Source organism: Ailuropoda melanoleuca, chromosome 11 (assembly GCF_002007445.2).
Source record: "Ailuropoda melanoleuca isolate Jingjing chromosome 11, ASM200744v2, whole genome shotgun sequence".
Taxonomy (NCBI): Eukaryota; Metazoa; Chordata; class Mammalia; order Carnivora; family Ursidae; genus Ailuropoda; species Ailuropoda melanoleuca.
In genome coordinates, this window is record NC_048228.1 from 81,086,432 (window position 1) to 81,104,884 (window position 18,453).

The following is an 18,453-nucleotide window of genomic DNA, read 5'->3' on the forward strand; positions in this document are numbered from 1 at the left end:
TCCCACTCCCCCTGCTTGTGTTCCCTCTCTCGCTGGCTGTCTCTATCTCTGTCGAATAAATAAATAAAATCTTTAAAAAATAAAAAAAATAAAAAAAAATTGTTATCCTTCTAGCATGGGTGAACTAAATTTATTTTTATTATTGATAGCTGGAGTGTATTAAACTTACTATTTCACACTTGGCTTCCTTGTTATCGCACTGATACAGGGTTTTGCTCAATATATGCAAGGATTCAGGAGGGAGGGACCCTTGCTAGTGGAGGTCCTTAGCTTCTCTGGAGGGCAGCAGCTGCCGCTGAGGGACTGATAGACCTGCCTTCAGAAGGTAAGGCACACTTATTGCTTCACCATCTTACTTCCTACTTCGTTAGTTAAAAGAAAGAAATGTAAATATTTTACTAACCAAGTATGCATGTCATTGATAATTTCTCTCTGTATTGCCTACCCTTCCATGTCCTAAAGCTAAAAATTTTATGTTTAACCATGCGTTAATACTCAGAAAAAAAAAATCCTCCCTGGAAAGAGGTCTATGCAAATGAAAGCTGCCAAAACTTAAGGTTCATTTAACTCCATTTTAAATCTCCCTTCATCTGTGTGTGGTCATAGTTTACATACATGGGTTCATTTTGTATTTTTAAAAGTCTTTATGGTTCAACTTTAATTTTTGAGATTATACATGTTGATGCATGTAGATACAATCTGTTTACTTTGCCATCAAGTATACCAACACCTTTTAATTTTTCTGTTCTTTTTCCAAGAGGCATTTAGAGTTTTCCTATTTGTTTTTGGTATTATGATTAATATTGCAGAAACATTCTTCTACATGTCTCCTTGAACATGTGTGGCACTGTCTCCAGGGTAATCAATTAGAGTAAAATTCAGGGTTAAAATATGTGCCTCCCTTAAACAAATTGCTAACCAAAATGACTCTATGGTATAATCTTCCAATAACGAGAGTCCTTGTTATGTTTTCATCAATATCTGGTGTTCCCATCCTCATTAATTTTGATAGTCAGCTGGATGTGAAAGGGATTCTTACTATTATCCTTTGCATTTAACTTTTTACCAGTGATGTTGGACTTTTAATACTTATTATTCATTTTTATTTCCTCAACTGTGAATTGTCCACTTGTATTCTTGGATTGTTTTTATTGGGTTTGCATCATTTTTATTTTTATCAATTTGAGATGTTCATTGTATTTTCCGGTTGCTAATTCTTTATTTGTTACATGGATTATGAGTATCTTCTTTCATTCTGTGACTTAATCATCTTGGTTTGTTTCTGATCTCTTTTGCCATGTAGAGGTTTTCAATGTAATGTAGCAAAATTTATTTACGTTTTATTATTTGCTTCATGTATGAGAATATTCTCTATCCTGCCACAGAGATATATTCTCATGTTTGGTTTTTTGTTTTTTGTTTTCTAAAAGTTTTAGAGTTTTCTTATGAATGCTTTGATGCTTTTGGAATTGAGTTGGGAGTATTATAAACATAAATTATGTGGAAATATTCTCCATATAATTAAAGCTGCGTTTGGTTAATATGCCTGCCTTTTGCCATTGATATGTAAAGCCAATTAATTCACTTCATCAGAATTGGAATCCTGACTCCACCCTTACTATGATCTTAGGTAAATTACTTAACTTGTGACATTTCACAGTTTACACAGCTTCAAATAATGCACTACAGAGACAGTGTAAAATTAAATAAGTTAACAAGTATGAAATTTTTAAGTGAGTTCTAGCCATATATTAAACACCCACTAATAGCACCTTAGTAAATTGCAGCATTCTTCCTTTCCTTGATGGTGTTATGCATACTTTGATAACTAAAGGAGTAAGATGGAGGCCAAAATATTACCTTTGTTATTAAAAATAAGTTAACAAGAACAATTTCTAGGAGCAAGCTACTAGGCTTATTCATAACCTCAGAATTAGGCAGACTTTTTCACTTACTCATGGGCAAGGTGGAATAGGGCAGACTTTCACACATGGAAGGCCTGGGTAGGTAAGAATTACCATATTTTGCTAAGATGTTCTTTGAAAATTTTGCATAAGTAAAATTTTATTCATAAGTGGTATGGAGCTACTCATTTCTTATACTGTCCTTGTTAAATATTGATGTCAGGATTATACTGTTTTTTATTTTGGTTTATTTTTCTTGGTAATTTGAATAAATTTGCATAAAACTGGGATCATTTGTATATTATTTGTATATCATTTGTATATTAGAAATAGGGTAAAATTTCTTTATAAAACCACCTGTACCTATATCTACCTACCCACCCACTATGGGGTTTGTGTCTTATGTGTAGATTCTATTCTATTCTTCATTCTCTTAAGTGATAATAAGACTATTCAGTTTTTCTATTTGTTCTTTAGTGAGTTTTTGTAAATTATATTCTAACAAATCTTCATTTTATCTAAATTTTCCATTTTAATGGGATAAAATCATTTATAGTATGATATGATATTTTGAAATCTTCAGTATATCAGTTAATTTCTTTATTCATAGTAACATGGGATATGTTTGTGTGTATGTGTGTGCACTCATTTTCGTGTTCATATGTGTGCTTGTGTGGGTGCCTCTTTTTTCTTAGACAATCTCACCAGAGTTTTATCTAATTAATCTTTTCAAAGCATCAACATTTGGATTTTGTTTATTTCATCTTTGCCTGTTTTTTTCTATTTTCTATTGATATTTATGTCCTGCTTTTATTTTCCTTTATTCCCTTTATCTAGTTTCTTTTGTTGGATCCTTACTTCTTATTGATCAGTATTTCTTTACTACAGCAAGCATTCAAGGATAAATATTTCCCTCCTATATGGTTTTAGCTGCATCTCACCCAATTTTATATAGTTAAATTTCCATTACATTTTCTATTTTTCCCATGATTTTGTTAGAAGAATGTTAAAGGGAGCACCTGGGTGCCTTAGTCGGTTAAGTGTCTGCCTTACGGACAGCTTCTAGGTTTCTCTGCAGTCCTAAGAACTGGAGGAAGACAATGGCTTGTCAGGTAGCACTACAAAGCACGGAGGTGCTTTCAATCTGACAACACCTGAAGTTAGGTAGTACAAGTGTTATATCGTTGTTTTTGTTGTTGCCTGTTTAGAAACATTCTGGAAAAAGTAAATACTTGGGATTTCCTCAGGGATTTTTGAGACTGTATATTGCCCTACTGTAGTCACGATGGTACAATTCTGTGGTACAACTAGAAAATCTCAATCCAACAGATGGTACTAACTAAGCAAAAGNACTGTATATTGCCCTACTGAAGTCACGATGGTACAATTCTGTGGTACAACTAGAAAATCTCAATCCAACAGATGGTACTAACTAAGCAAAAGTTTGAGGAGGATACAATTCCAATCTTGGGGGCAAACCGTTGATTTGGCAACCCAAACTAATTAGGCTGTGTAGGAAATAACCATAAATAACCTTAAAGGAAAGGTGCATTTCACTGGTATTTTAGTTCAGGGTTAACAAGATATAGTTTCAACTCCAGTTTGTGATTAAATCTGTACTTTTATACTTGTTATTCTAACAAGGATTACAATAAAAAATAACAGTAACTTGTCTCACACTACTCCACCTCTCTCCTGATTTCTATTCTCCTAGACAAATAATTTTAGTCTAAGCTTTATCTGATCTTATGAATAACACACACAACCTACTATTATTCATTTAAAAATTTTAGGTACTACCCAATTTCTTCCTCTACTGCATTATTCCTATCAGCATGAAAACATGCAATAACACTCTAATCGGAAGGAAAACAGAATAGCTTATTTTGATCTTATTTTCTCCACTAACAGCCAGATTTTGTTACTTCCCTTCGTAACAAAACTCTATTTGCTGTTTCCAATCCTCACCCCTCCCATTCTCTCTGAAATCAAGATTTTGGTCCCCATCATTCCACCAATATTAGTTAAAGTTATAAATAGCTTTCATTGATGAAACCACTGCTCAATTTTCAGTTCTTATAATTCTTGATTTGCAAGCAGATACTAACATATCACTCCCTCTGTGATACAATCAAGTGATTTAGATTCCTACTGATTTTAGTCTCTTATTTTCCCTCCTACTTTTCTGATCACTATTTCTCAATCTTTTTAAAATTTTATTTCATTGACCTTTCAACTTTCATTTGCCTCATAGATCAGTCCTCAAACAGTATATGCACATACATTCTGATATATTCTATACATACATACATGCATATGTATGGAGAGAACATGTTTCTCTCTTTTGATAAATATGGAGATAGCCTCAAATTTGCAACTGCTTTCTCTACATCTCCACTTGGATCACAAATAGACATCTAAAATTAAACATACATAAAACTGAAGAACTGATCTTTTCCTCCAAATCTGCTCCATCCTTATCTTTCCCGAAGTTAGTTGATGGCAACTCTTTCTCAGCAACAAAAGGAATGAACTATTGATATATGCAGTAACCTAGATGAATCTCAAAGGCCTGTAGTAAGTGAAAAGAGCCAGCCTTATAATGTTACAAAATTCATGATTCCATTTATTTGACTTTAAAAAAAAAAAGATAAAAACACCACTATGTAAAACAGTTCAGTTGTTGCCAGAGATTGGCAGATTGGGGAATAGGAAGAATAAAGGATACCATGTTGAGGTACTCTTAGGGTGATGGAACTGTTTATATCTTGATCATGGTGGTTGTTACGTGAATTCATATGTGTGTCAGAATTCATAGACCTAGATACCTATAAAACATCATTTTCCTATATGCTAATTTTAAAATATAATTTAAAAAACTTTGAGATACAGCTAAAACAGGACTAAGAAGAAAATTTTAAAAACTAAATGACCATATTTAAAAAGGAGAAAAGTTTAAAAATTATTTAAACATTGTGAATTTAGGAAAAGAAGAATAAATTAAAGTCAAAATAAATAGAACTTTTGATTTCCTACTATGGAAGGTAAAGATTTAACTTTCTTACAAGCCTGTACACAGCTCCCCCAAAGTCCCTTCATACAATCTGCCTTTTCCACATTGAATATATGGTTATAATCTCTAGGTAACATTTTCATAAGTTCTCACTGAAGTCAATGAACTGTTTTACATTATGACTTTAGTAGTATACACATTTCCTTTTTTGTGCAACTTTTCCTTGTAGATAATAATTACCTATAATTTTATGGTTGTTTCTTAATTTCCTATATAACTGTCTTTGGTTTGAATGCAGATTTTTTCTCTGCATAAACATACAGATAATGTAACAAATCAAATTTGTTTTGAAGCTATGCCTACTGATATTCTGTCTTCCTGTTAAATCTGGATTGGGTGCTATCTACACTGGCTATTTAGACNTCTCTGCATAAACATACATATAATGTAACAAATCAAATTTGTTTTAAAGCTATGCCTACTGATATTCTGTCTTCCTGTTAAATCTGGATTGGGTGCTATCTACACTGGCTATTTAGACTTCTCAGGATTTTCTTATGCCATTAATTTAGGAATTGCTTTGTTTTTTCTTGTGTCTTAGATTCTATATTTTCCTCTTTCTTATTTGTCACCCTTTCTTTTGGTAAAACATTTTTCCCTAGGATTTTCCTAAGAAATTATACATAAAAGGTGATTCTTTTGAGATGTGTCATACTTGGTAGTTTAGTTGGGAAAAGAACTTCAACATAAAATCATCACTTACATTTTTAATAAACTTTGTTTTTAAGAACAGTTTGTGTTGTGGAGAAATTGAGAAGATAGTACAGGGAGTTCCCATAAATCCCTATTGCTCAGTTTGCCCTATTTTTTCTTAAGTTTTTAAATTGCAGTTAATTAACATAAGGTATAATATTAGTTTCAGGTGTACAGTATAGTAATTCAGCACTTCCATACAAAGCCCAGTGCTCATTACAACAGATGCGTTCCTTAGTCCCCACCACCTACTTAATCTATCACCGCACCCACCGTCCCTCTGGTAACCATCCAGTTTTTCCTCTGTAGTTGGGAGTCTGTTTCTTGGTTTGCCTCTCTTTTTTTTCCTTTGCTCATTTGTTTTGTTTCTTAAATTCCACATATGAGTGAAATCATATGGTATTTATCTTTTTCTGACTTATTTTGCTTAACACAATACTCTCTAATTCTATCCGTGTCATTGCAAATGGCAAGATATATATGTATGTATGTATAAATACATACATACGTACCACTTCCTCTGTATCCATTCATCAGTCTGTGAAAACTTCAGCTGTTTCTGCAATTGGCTATTGTTGATAATGCTGCTATAAACATAGGGGTGCATGTATCCCTTCAAATTAGTATTTTTGTATTCTTTGGGTAAATACCTAGTAGAGCAATTGCTTGATGGTAGGATAGTTCTATTTTTAATGTTTTGAGGAACCACCATACTGTGTTCCAGAGTGGCTGCACCATTTTGCATTCCCAACAGTGCAAGAGGATTCTCCTTTCTCCACATCCTCACCAACAAATATTGTTTCTTAAGTTGTTGATTTTAGCCATTGAGACAGGTGTGAGGCAGTATCTCATTATAGCTTTGATTTGTATTTCCCTGATGATCAGTGAAGTTGAACATCCTTTTTCATGTGTCTGTTGGTCTTCTGGATGTCTTCTTTGGAAAAATGTCTATTCATGTCTTCTGCGCATTTTTAATTAGATTATTCATTTTTTTATAAGTTCTTTTACATATTTTAGATACTAACCTTTTATCAGATATGTCATTTGCAAATATCTTCTCCCATTCCACAGGTTGCATTTTAGTTTTGTTGATTGTTTCCTTTGCTGTGCAGAAGCTTTTTATTTTGTTGCAATCCCAACAGTTTATTTTTGCTGTTATTTCCCTTGCCTCAGGAGACCTATATAGGAAGAAGTTGTTACAGCTGNGGATGTCTTCTTTGGAAAAATGTCTATTCATGTCTTCTGCGCATTTTTAATTAGATTATTCATTTTTTTATAAGTTCTTTTACATATTTTAGATACTAACCTTTTATCAGATATGTCATTTGCAAATATCTTCTCCCATTCCACAGGTTGCATTTTAGTTTTGTTGATTGTTTCCTTTGCTGTGCAGAAGCTTTTTTTTTTGTCGCAGTCCCAACAGTTTATTTTTGCTGTTATTTCCCTTGCCTCAGGAGACCTATATAGGAAGAAGTTGTTACAGCTGATGTCAAAGAGGTTAGGACCTGTGTTCTCCTGTAGGAATTTTATGGTATCAGGTCTCACACTTAGGTCTTTCATCCATTTTGAATTTATTTTTGTGTATGTGTAAGAAAGTGGTCAGTTTCTGTCTTTTTAATGTTGCGTCAAGTTTTCCCAACACCATTGGTTGAGGAGACATTTATTTTCCTTTGGATATTCTTTCCTGCTTTGTTAAAGATTAGTTAACAATATAGTTGTGGGTTCATTTCTGGGTTTTCTATTCTGTTCTATTGATCCATGTGGCTATTTTTAATGCCAGGACATACTGTTTTGATTACTACAGCTTTGTAATATAATTTGAAGTTCAGAATTGTGATGCCTCCAGTTTTGCTTTTTCTTTTTCAAGATTGCTTTGGCTATTTGGGGTCTTTTGTGGGTTCATACAAATTTTAGGATTGTTTGTGCTAGCTCTGTGAAAAATGCTGGTGGTATTTTGATTGGGATTGCATTAAATGTGTAGATTGCTTTGGGTAGTATAAATATTTTAAAAATATTTGTTCTTCCAGTCTATCAGTTTGAAATGTCTCTCCATTCTTTGTGTCATCTTCAATTTCTTTCATCAGTGTTTTATAGTTTTCTTAGTATAGGTCTTTCACCTCTTTGGTTAGGTTTATTCCTACGTATCTTATTATTTTTGGTGCAGTTGTAATTGGGATTCATTCCTTGATTTCTCTTTCTGCTGCTTCATTATTGGTTATAGAAAAGCAACAGCATACATTTTCTCCCATTATTAACGTCTTAATTAATATGATAATTAAAAAATAAGTCAGTATTGGTATATTATAATTAATACATTATTATCTAATTATGTAGATTGCCTTAGTTTTTGCCTAATACACTTTCTCTGTTCCAAGGTCCATACAAGATACCAAATTGCGTTTATTTGTCACATCTTCTTATGCTCCTCTTGGTTGTGACAGTTTCTTGGACTTTCCTTACTTTTTAATGACCTTGATAGTTTTCTGTTCTATTGGTCAGATATTTTTTAGGATTCTCCTCTATTGTAATTCGTCTGATGTTTTTCTCCTCATTAGACTTGGGTTATGGTTTTCTGATGCAAAGACCATTAAGGAAAGGTGACATTTTCATCCCATCATACAAGGATATATGCTCTCACCAGGATTTTTTACTGTAAATATATTTGATCATTATCACCTACAGAGGTAGCATTTATCAAGTTTCTTCATGAGAAAGTATATCATTTTCCCCCTCTTTCCATACTGAACTCTTTGGAAGGAAGTCACTCTGCATAGCTCACACTTAAGGTCCAGGGATATACGCTGTTCCTTTTGAGGGCTGAATATCCATATAAATTTTTTGGAATTCTTCTTCAAGGGAGGTTGATCCAATCTCTTTCATTTACTTCTACAATCATTTATTTGTATCAGTAATAATTCATGGATATTTATTTTATGTACTTAGGGCTATAATCCAATACTACTTTATTTTGTTTCTCAAATTGTTCTAGCTTTGGCTATTGAGTCAGCTTTCAGTTAACTCTTTTGTGCCATTCATATAACCCCATAAATTTATTTATATTTTTGTTTATGTTTATTTAATTTTTTAGCACTTCCTTAATTTCCAGCATGATAAGATGCTCCAGGCTCACCTTGTTAACTCTTTGGTCCTCAGTCAGTCTTTCCATTCATAGTTACCCCTATTGGAAANCAGCGTGATAAGATGCTCCAGGCTCACCTTGTTAACTCTTTGGTCCTCAGTCAGTCTTTCCATTCATAGTTACCCCTATTGGAAACCAAGATGTGGGCATTAGTTGTGCTCTACACTTACTAGGGCCATCACTCACTTTTTAACAATTGGATAAACTGATGGCAGCTAGAGGTGAGTCTATGTAAAGTTTTACATACTTGTTTTCTTTTGTTGCTCATTGTATACAATTTATAAAGTACAGAAATATGCACATACTTTTATGTACATGTATATAGGTTCAAAGTCAATATATAATTTTTTAAATCATTTTTTGTACTTTTAAATATGCACTTTTTCTTTGTCATTAAAAACTTTTCTCAATTTTTTAAGTGATTTTACAATTTAATTCCAGTGCAGTTAAAATCCAGTATTATATTAGTTTCAGGTGTATAATAGTGATTCAACAATTCTGTGCATTACTCAGTATACTATTCATAGATAAGTGCACACTTNAGGTGTATAATAGTGATTCAACGATTCTGTGCATTACTCAGTATACTATTCATAGATAAGTGCACACTTACATCATTTATGATGGCTGTATAAAATTAATGGATGCACCCAATATATTTATATTTGTAAAGTTAAACATTTAGGTAGCTTCAATTTTTAATGTTTTAAGTGGAATGACAAATTTTTTAAATTAATTTTCATTTACTTAAAGTAGATTTCCAAAAGTGTATTTTTCTGGTCAAAGAACCTACATATTCAAAGCAAGATATATTTTGTCTACTTATTTTCCAAACAATAGCAATACTTATTTCCAATACCATTATATGAGACTGTTCATCTTTCTATACTCTAAAGATCAATCANTTACACATTCAAAGCAAGATATATTTTGTCTACTTATTTTCCAACAATAGCAATACTTATTTCCAATACCATTATATGAGACTGTTCATCTTTCTATACTCTAAAGATCAATCAACAATAATTTAAATTTTAATTGATTAGAAAAATGTTATCTTATTCTGGTTTTGATTTGCATCTTTTATTTCCAAGGAGTTTGGTTGCAATTTCCTTGTTTATTTGCCTTCACAAATAGATAATGCAAATGTCAGTTAGACCCTCCATCTATTAGTTCTTTCCTGGCTTCCAAAAAAGATCCACCTGGGCATTTCATCAGCTCATTTTACTGGAGATTGGGAAGATCAAAAAAAGAGGATACATTGCATAGGTAGATCACAAAATTGTTTTCTCCACCCTAACTCTTACCAATTCTCCCTTCTGCCCTCCATTTCCTTCTCATTTCTCTCCTAGGATTGGTTTGAGACCATGGTTAGGTACCTTTGGGTTTCTACCTTTTTCACAAGTGCCTTTCAAGATATTCTTTAGAGGAATTCCACTGAATACATTTTCTTCCATTTCATTATGTCCATAGTTTCTCTTTCCAAAATTTTGTGTTGGGTCCTTTATTAGATGCTATTTTGAAAATAAGTAAATACTACTTATTCATTTTAACATTTTAATTTATTAGATGCTGGAAATATGCCAGGCAGGCATGATACTCAGCACTGGGGATGGAAAGCAAATACCACATGCTTTTGAGTTGTTTACAACAGTGTGGGAGACACTTATAGACTGGTGACTGTTTCGAAGCAAAATGAAGATTAATTATTTTAATCACAAGGAGCCATGAAGCTCATGTTAGAAGTGCCTCTAGAAAGGAAATGTGGCTCTCACTTTAGTAATTCCCCATGGAAACCATCTGAGAACATAAAATGTCAAAAAGATGAGGAATGAAAAAGACCTAGAAATAGAATAGAGGGAAGGGAGAAGGAATAGGAAGAAGAAAATGAAGCAGATACAAAGAGAGACAGGAAACACACACACACACACACACACACACACACATTTGTGCTCTGAAGATGTAAATATATTGAAAAATTAGAAAGTTCAGGAAAGAATTAGAAAGACAGGGAATTTTTTATATTTCAAACCTTTGCAATATTTTTAACTTTANTTTGTGCTCTGAATATGTAAATATATTGAAAAATTGGAAAGTTCAGGAAAGAATTAGAAAGACAGGGAATTTTTTATATTTCAAACCTTTGCAATATTTTTAACTTTACCTTTTTTTCCCACCTTCGTTTTTAAATATAGAGCTAGCTCCAAATTCTGGTTATTGCTTTCCCCTGAAAGTTTCTCAAATTCAGTATCTCCTTTCCTTTTTATCTCCACAACCTCCAGGGGTTCATTGTTTTACACTTCCCTCTTCCTCCCACAGGCCCCAGGGATTTGCCTACCTGCGGCCATCATCAGATCTTCCATCTGTATTATATTCCACTGGGCTCTGCTTGGAAGAATGTACCAGCCCCTAATTTCTCCCTATGCTGCTGTTCTTAAAACATTCACACAGTTCTTTATGGGTTTCTTAAATTTATTTTCTTGTATGGTTTTGTTACTGATAGTAATTAAATTAAAGCAGATAAGAATAAACGATTAATAAACCCTATCACCTACTGACAGTAATGATAATTATTAAACTCTAGATCCTAGGCTTTGTGATAATGCCCTTATATTTAAAATTCAATTTAATCCTAACAACAATTATATGAAACTGTGTTATCTATGAAGTACACAGAGGAGGAACCCAAGTCATCGGGAGATGGGAAAGTGGCAAAATAAAAGTTACGGAAGAATAGGAAATCTTAAAATAATGAAGATATTGTTTTCACTTCTTATTTTTATATTGTCTAAATTTTAAGCGTACNAAGTCATCGGGAGATGGGAAAGTGGCAAAATAAAAGTTACGGAAGGATAGGAAATCTTAAAATAATGAAGATATTGTTTTCACTTCTTATTTTTATATTGTCTAAATTTTAAGCGTACAACATGTTGACTTGATAGACATATATATTGTAATCTGACTGCCATTGTAGTGATAGCACCTCTGTCATGTCACATCATCGTCATTTGTGTTTTGTGGTAGAAATAATTAAGACCTAGTATCTTAGCAAGTTTGATGATGGTAATACAATATTGTCTGGATTCACTCTAATATGTACTAGATCTCCAGGAATTATTTTCCTACTAGTTGCAAGTTTGTATCCTTAAACAATATCTCTCCTACTCCTGTTCATATATTCACTTTTTTTTTAAATTAAAATTTAGATCGTACTTGGTTTAGGCTGTTGTTTCAGGACTGATTCCTTATTGTTGTCACTCCTGATAAAATCATTCTTACCCTTTCATTTGATCGTTCTTATTCCTGGAACTAGAACTTGTTGTGTGCTCCCTTCCCCATTTTTTTCTTTCCCCATGAGGTCTCACACTAAAATCTCTTCCCCTTTTCTCACTGTTGTTATTGACTTCATTCATTCGTACTTTTAACAAATGTGTTGAGTTTTACTGAGTGCCATACTCTATTGAAGATACTCTGGATATAGCACTGAATAAGACAGATACAGACAGTCCTGCCTCCCTGGAAATTATATTCTAGGAGGAGGAGAAGTCAATAAATAAACAACACCTAAATAATTCTAGATTTTCTTAGTGTTGTGAGGGAATAAAGAGGTGACTATAAAGAGGTGACTATAAGTAATTAAAGGGGTGGCATTCTTTAAATAGGGTGATCCTCTTTTCCGAAGAGCTTTTTTCCAAGGCCTGAATAAATGATGAAAAGAATCTAAATATGAATTCTCTGGGAGAAATAACATTTCCTTTATAGAGAAGAATAATTTTGAAGTCCTGAGGCAGGGATAAAGGGGAGAGAAGTAAAAGATAAGGTCAGAATGGTGAGAAATACAGTCTTGTACTCACAGGTAAAGAGCCAGGGATTTATTGGGATTGCAATAGAAGCCATTGGTGAGATTTAAGCAGGAGAGTGATATAATCTGAATAGTTTTTTTTTTCTTTTTAATACGCTACAGATGCTGTTCGGCCAAATGAAATTTTAGGTGCCAAAGAGTGGGTGATTCAAATTCTTCAAGTCTCATATGAGTTCTATTTATATCCCAGAAGAAAACTCCATATTCTCAGAGTTCTTTGGTTTTCTGCAAGAAACTTAATTTAAGAAAACTCTTGGCTATTCCTTTCTCCTGAAATTAGACCACTTTCTTGGTATTTCTTTTTCTTCCCCAGAGGGAAAGCAATGAGATTTAATATCTCCTTAAAAGGAAATTAGTGATCATGTTGGTAGGTCCTTGGATTTGTGGAAGAACCATGTCTATCTGGCAGTTTGGGTCCAATAGTTCGAATATGTGGCATAACCTATTGTGTGGAGGAGGCAGGCGGGAAGAATCCCACTCCTCTCCAGCTGTGAGACAGGTCTAAGCATGTTCTCTCTGTGGGCATTGGATTAATCTTCTGTAAAATGAGAGGTTTGGTCTAGAACAGAGCTTCTCAAATGCAACTATTGATATTGTGGGCTGTATAAGACTTGTGGAAAGGGACTGCCCTGTACGTGTCAGTATGTTTATCAGCATCTCTCTCTTCTACCCACTATAAGCCAATAACATCTCGTGGGTGATTAAGAATGCTTCTTGACATAACCAGGTGTTCCCTGATGGGTAAAATTCTCCATAATTGTGAGCCACAGGTTTAGAAAGATTTTTTACTTCTATGCATTTAAATTTAAAGTACATAAAGAGCTCAGGCAATAGTCAGAGATTCTGATGCACTTTTTATATTCTATATTATTTAGGAAGATTTTTTTTAAAGATTTATTTATCCATTTGAGAGAGAGAGAGAGAGAGAGACAAGGAGCAGAGGGAGAAAATCCTGATGCAGACTCCCTGCTGAGCACGGAGCCCAGTGTGGGGCTTGATCCCATGTCCCATGAGATCATAACTTGAGCCCAAACTAAGAGTTGGACGCTCAATGGTCTGAGCTACCCAAGCACCCATAGGAGGATATTTTCAGCTAAGAAATATTAAGATCCCCCCCTTTTCTCCCTGTCTGTCACCATGAACCCAAATTAATGCTCTGAAGTGACTCTTTCTATAAAGACAGTGCTAAAGTCAAGGTGAATTTCCCCTCCTCAAAAGCTGGTATATACTGAATTAAAGGTTGCTTGTTCTTCAGGTATGTAAATTTCATCTGTCTTTTGAAGGACCAACAATTCATTAAGGGAAGATGAAATGGTTGTACATTGTAGTATGCAGGAATAGAAAGTAAATCTAAGTAAGGAAACTTACATTTCTAGATAACTACAACCTTATTTAAATTGGCATTTTCTATTATTTCCCAACATTATGGAAAGAAATATGCCAACTAGGGTAAAATGAACTTCAAAATATTGTATTTCACATTTAGACCAAATGTCTGCATTGCTTATGATACTTCTCCAAGAATCCTAAGTGAGTCACCATCCTCTCAGTCTTGAAACCCCACCTGGGCACTGTTACCTTATTATGCCATGTTACATGTGAGTCTTTCTCATGCTTTCTTTTCTTGGAATACTTCCCACACATTTTCTATCTGACCAAATTCTACTGATCCTTTAAAGTGCAAATCAGCCATCAGCTTTTGGAAAGTCTCATACAGCACCTCCACATCATTTGATACTGCTGCTTTGTGCTCACAAATACCCGGAGTCTATTAAGAACAACTGAAGAGTTCAGTTTGGAGGCTATAAATTATCCAAGTAAAAGATGATAACCAATTAGAATAGGGCAGTGACAGAGTAAGTGGCTCTTACTGGAAATAAGTGTATCGATTTAAGATAAGATTTATGCATAGAACCAATCCCTCACAACTTGGCTAAGGATCAAATAGTGAGTGAGGGAAAGGAAGGATGTCATTTATGGAGATTTACCTGCTTTTTTTTTTTTTTAACTTTGCACTAGAAAAAATGGAATATAAATATTTGCCCTCTACTCCTACGAGGGAAATTAATAGGCCTGGGCTGGGTTTGATAAGCTATCAAGGTATATAGTGAAATACAAAAGAGTTTGAGGTCTGATAGGAGGAAATAAGAAGTAAGGCTTTCCATGACTAATACAGAGGCTGGAGTCAGAAAGCAGTGCACGAAAGGAGGCTGCTTGAGTTTGCAAACTGATTGCAAAATATTTGCCCTAAAATAGGGCACTTTGGTTTGAAAGTGACAGACCTTGCAGAGAACCACTATGAGGAATTTGTTCAAGGAGACTTGTGAAGTCCTTTTATTTTTTCCTTTATTTATTATTTTTAATAGACTTTTTTATTTTAGAGCAGTTTTAAGCTCATAGGTAATCAAGAAAAAGATAGAGATTTCCTATGTACCTCATTTCCCAACACATGCATAGCCTCTCCCATTAATTAACATCCCCACCAGAGAGGGAGATCGGTGACAACTAATGAATCTATACTGACATCACAATCACTCCAAGTCCATAGATTGCATTAGGGTTCATTCTTGAGAGTGTATATTCAGTGGATCTAGACAAATGTAAATGACATGTATCCACCCACATAGTAATCATATAAAGTAGTCTCATTGCCTAAACATCCTCTGTGATGAAGACTTCTTCCAAATGTTTAACTGGGAAAAAAATGTTGGGTTGAACAAATGTGAAGCTCTTGATTCTAGTTTGAGGCCCTTCTTCACCTGCACAACTGCTACAGAAGCCCCTGGGCCTGAACCCAGCACAGCTGCCACTGGGGTAGGGACAAGCCATTAGCACAACTTCCTGGAGAGGGCATCTTGGCCTTCTTGTTCCCACCAGTCCCCCCAAGCCCTGCTGCCATGGAGGAATCACTCCAGCACCTGTTTCAGGTTAATCTCAGCACTGGAGACTGCATAGGTGCTGAAGGAACAGAGATGCTGGTATAGAAAGTCAGCCTTCCCTGTAGGGAAAGTTACACCTTGACCAGGGTGTAACTCAGTGTTCTGAGACTGGAGCATGGTAAGGATACAGGGACAGATGATAGATACTTGGTAGGGGCAGGGGCTTTAAGTAAGGGGTGTTGTGGTAGCAGGGTGCCTATTTGAGGATGAGAACGATGGCTTAGTTTTTACCTAATGTCCCTTTTCTGGCGGAAAATCCCATCCAGGCTGCCCCATTATGTTTAGTCATCATGTCTCCTTAGGCTCCTTCAGACTGTAACATTTTCTCAGATTTTCCTTGTTTTTGATGACCTTGACAGTTTTGAGATGTCCTAGTCAGATATTTTGTAGAATTTCTCTCAATTGAGTTTTGTGTGATTTTTTTTTTTAAATCATGGTAAAACAGGCGTTATGAATTTTAGGGAGGAAGATCACAAAGGTCAAGTTCCAAACTCTTCATCCTATCAAGAATACATCTTATCCATATGACTTATCGATGTTGTTGGTAGTCTTGAGCACCTGGTCCAGGTAGTGTTTGTCAGGTTACTCCACTTTCTTCCTCCTTTCTATTCTGTATACTCTTTGAAAGGGAGCCACTTTGGGTAGCCCACTCTTAAGGAGTAGGGAGATATGTTCCTTCTACTTGATTGGGAAATACCTACATAAATTATTTGGAATTTTTCTACATGGGATATGTGTTCATTCTTCGTTGATTTATTCAATCATTGATTTATTCAGTCATGGATTTATATCAGTATGGGCTCATGGATATTTATTATGTACTTTGAGTGGTAATTCAGTACTACATTATTTTGTTTCTCAAATTGTTTCAGCTTTGGCTATTGCCTTCTTTCAGTTGCTTCCTACGTCGCTTTGACATACTCCTATCATACCCTGGTGTGTGTGCGTGCATTTTCTTATTTTCTGGCAGTCCATATTTTGTAAGTATAAAGAACTAAGAGAACACAGCAAATGTTCACAATTCAAGACTCACACCTACCAAATATTTAAAACATGCCAATCTCCAGATCCTATCTCAGGAAAAAAATTCTGTCCTGCTGAGAATGGTACTAAGGAAAAAAAGGTGGGGAGAACATTTTTTATTCTGCCTGACAAAGACTCTCCTCTTGACCAAAATTTGGTTAGGCTTCTCTAAGCCTTCTTCTTAAATAGACCTTGTCCTTGGACGCTGTCTTCAGCCTGCCTAGTCCAGTTTTAGAAAGAATCCTGCCAAGTCAGGTAGAGACAATCTTCCACCCTTGATATCTGATCAATTCCTTATCCTCCACTCTTGGTAATTCATCACCCTGGTCTGCCTTGAGCAAGAATCCCCCTGCCCCTGATGTCTCCTCTTAGCAATTTTCTACCCACTGGCCCTCTCGCTCTGCTCTTTGATTATAAATCCCCATTTGCCCTTGCAGTGTTTAGATTTAAGGACAATCTCTCTCTTATTGACATTGTCTTGACACCTTTTACAAAAGCCCTGAATAAAGTATTCCTCACTGTTTTAACCAGTTTGGGCATAACTTTTTCTTTAATAAGCCTCACTAAGATTTTAATCAATGTAAGTAAGTCATCTGGAGTAAAAAACCGGTAGAATTAGATTCAAAATCTCCCAATAAGAGGTCAATTATGCATTATGTTTTACCATATACTGGAGGAAATCCACCTATGCTTGCTGTCTTCTCTCTCTGAAAGAGTGATGGTTGAAATGTTCTGTCTCCTCATAACTTCTGAGATGTGTAGTAGAGGGGCCTCTAATCATCAGATCTTGTTCAAGGTGTCATTCTTTTTAATGGCACATACCCAAAGTCTCCTAATTGTCATTACTCTTTTGAACCTGTGGTTCAGGGGTCCCAGTGGTATACTGAGTGTTGGCTTCTTTCCCAGCAGGACCTTCATTTTCTCATGTACGTTGTTGGCCTCAGTGATTGTGGTAATGGGGCCACTTAGACCTATGAAATCTGCCTTGTATGGAAGATTCCCCTAGTCTGTTTATCTGTGACAGCCAGAGATTATCACCAGCTGCTTCATCTCCTGAGGCATTTTTTGGTGTTTCAGAAGACTGTGCCCTCAGGAGCTAGTGGAGACCAATATTCCTGACGTTTGTTTCTCAAGACACGATTTTTCTCAAGTTTGAATATTCTTAATCTTAACTAGTGTGAGTTTATTTCTACCCCATCTTTTTTTCTCATTTTTTTTATTATGGTAAGAGCAAATAACATGAGATCTACCCTCTTAACAAATTATTGTGTATAGTACGGTATTGTTAACTATAAGTGCAGTGTTCGTACTTGTTTAACATCAACTCTCCATTTCCCCTCTCCCAACCCCTGGTAACTACCATTCTATTTCCTGCTTCTATGAAATTGACTATCTTAGACACCTCACCTAAGTAGAATCATGCAGTATTTGTTTTTCTGTGTCTGACATATTTCACTTAGCATAACATCTTTCAGATTCATCCATGTTGTACATTGTAGTATGTCCTTTTTAAAGACTGAACAATATTCTATTATATGAATATGCCACATATCCTTTACACATTCATCCATTGATAGACATTTAGGGCTTTTTTTCACATCTTGGCTATTGTAAATAATACTGCAATAAACATGGGAATGTAAACACCTCTTCAAGATCATCATTTCAGTTCTTTNACACCTCTTCAAGATCATCATTTCAGTTCTTTCGTGTAAATACACAGTGACCCTCCAAAGTCAAAGTCAAAAATGACCCTCCCTCATTTACTAAAATAGAGTGATCCTTGTTCACTACAACTGTCTACAGGACACCAGAAACTG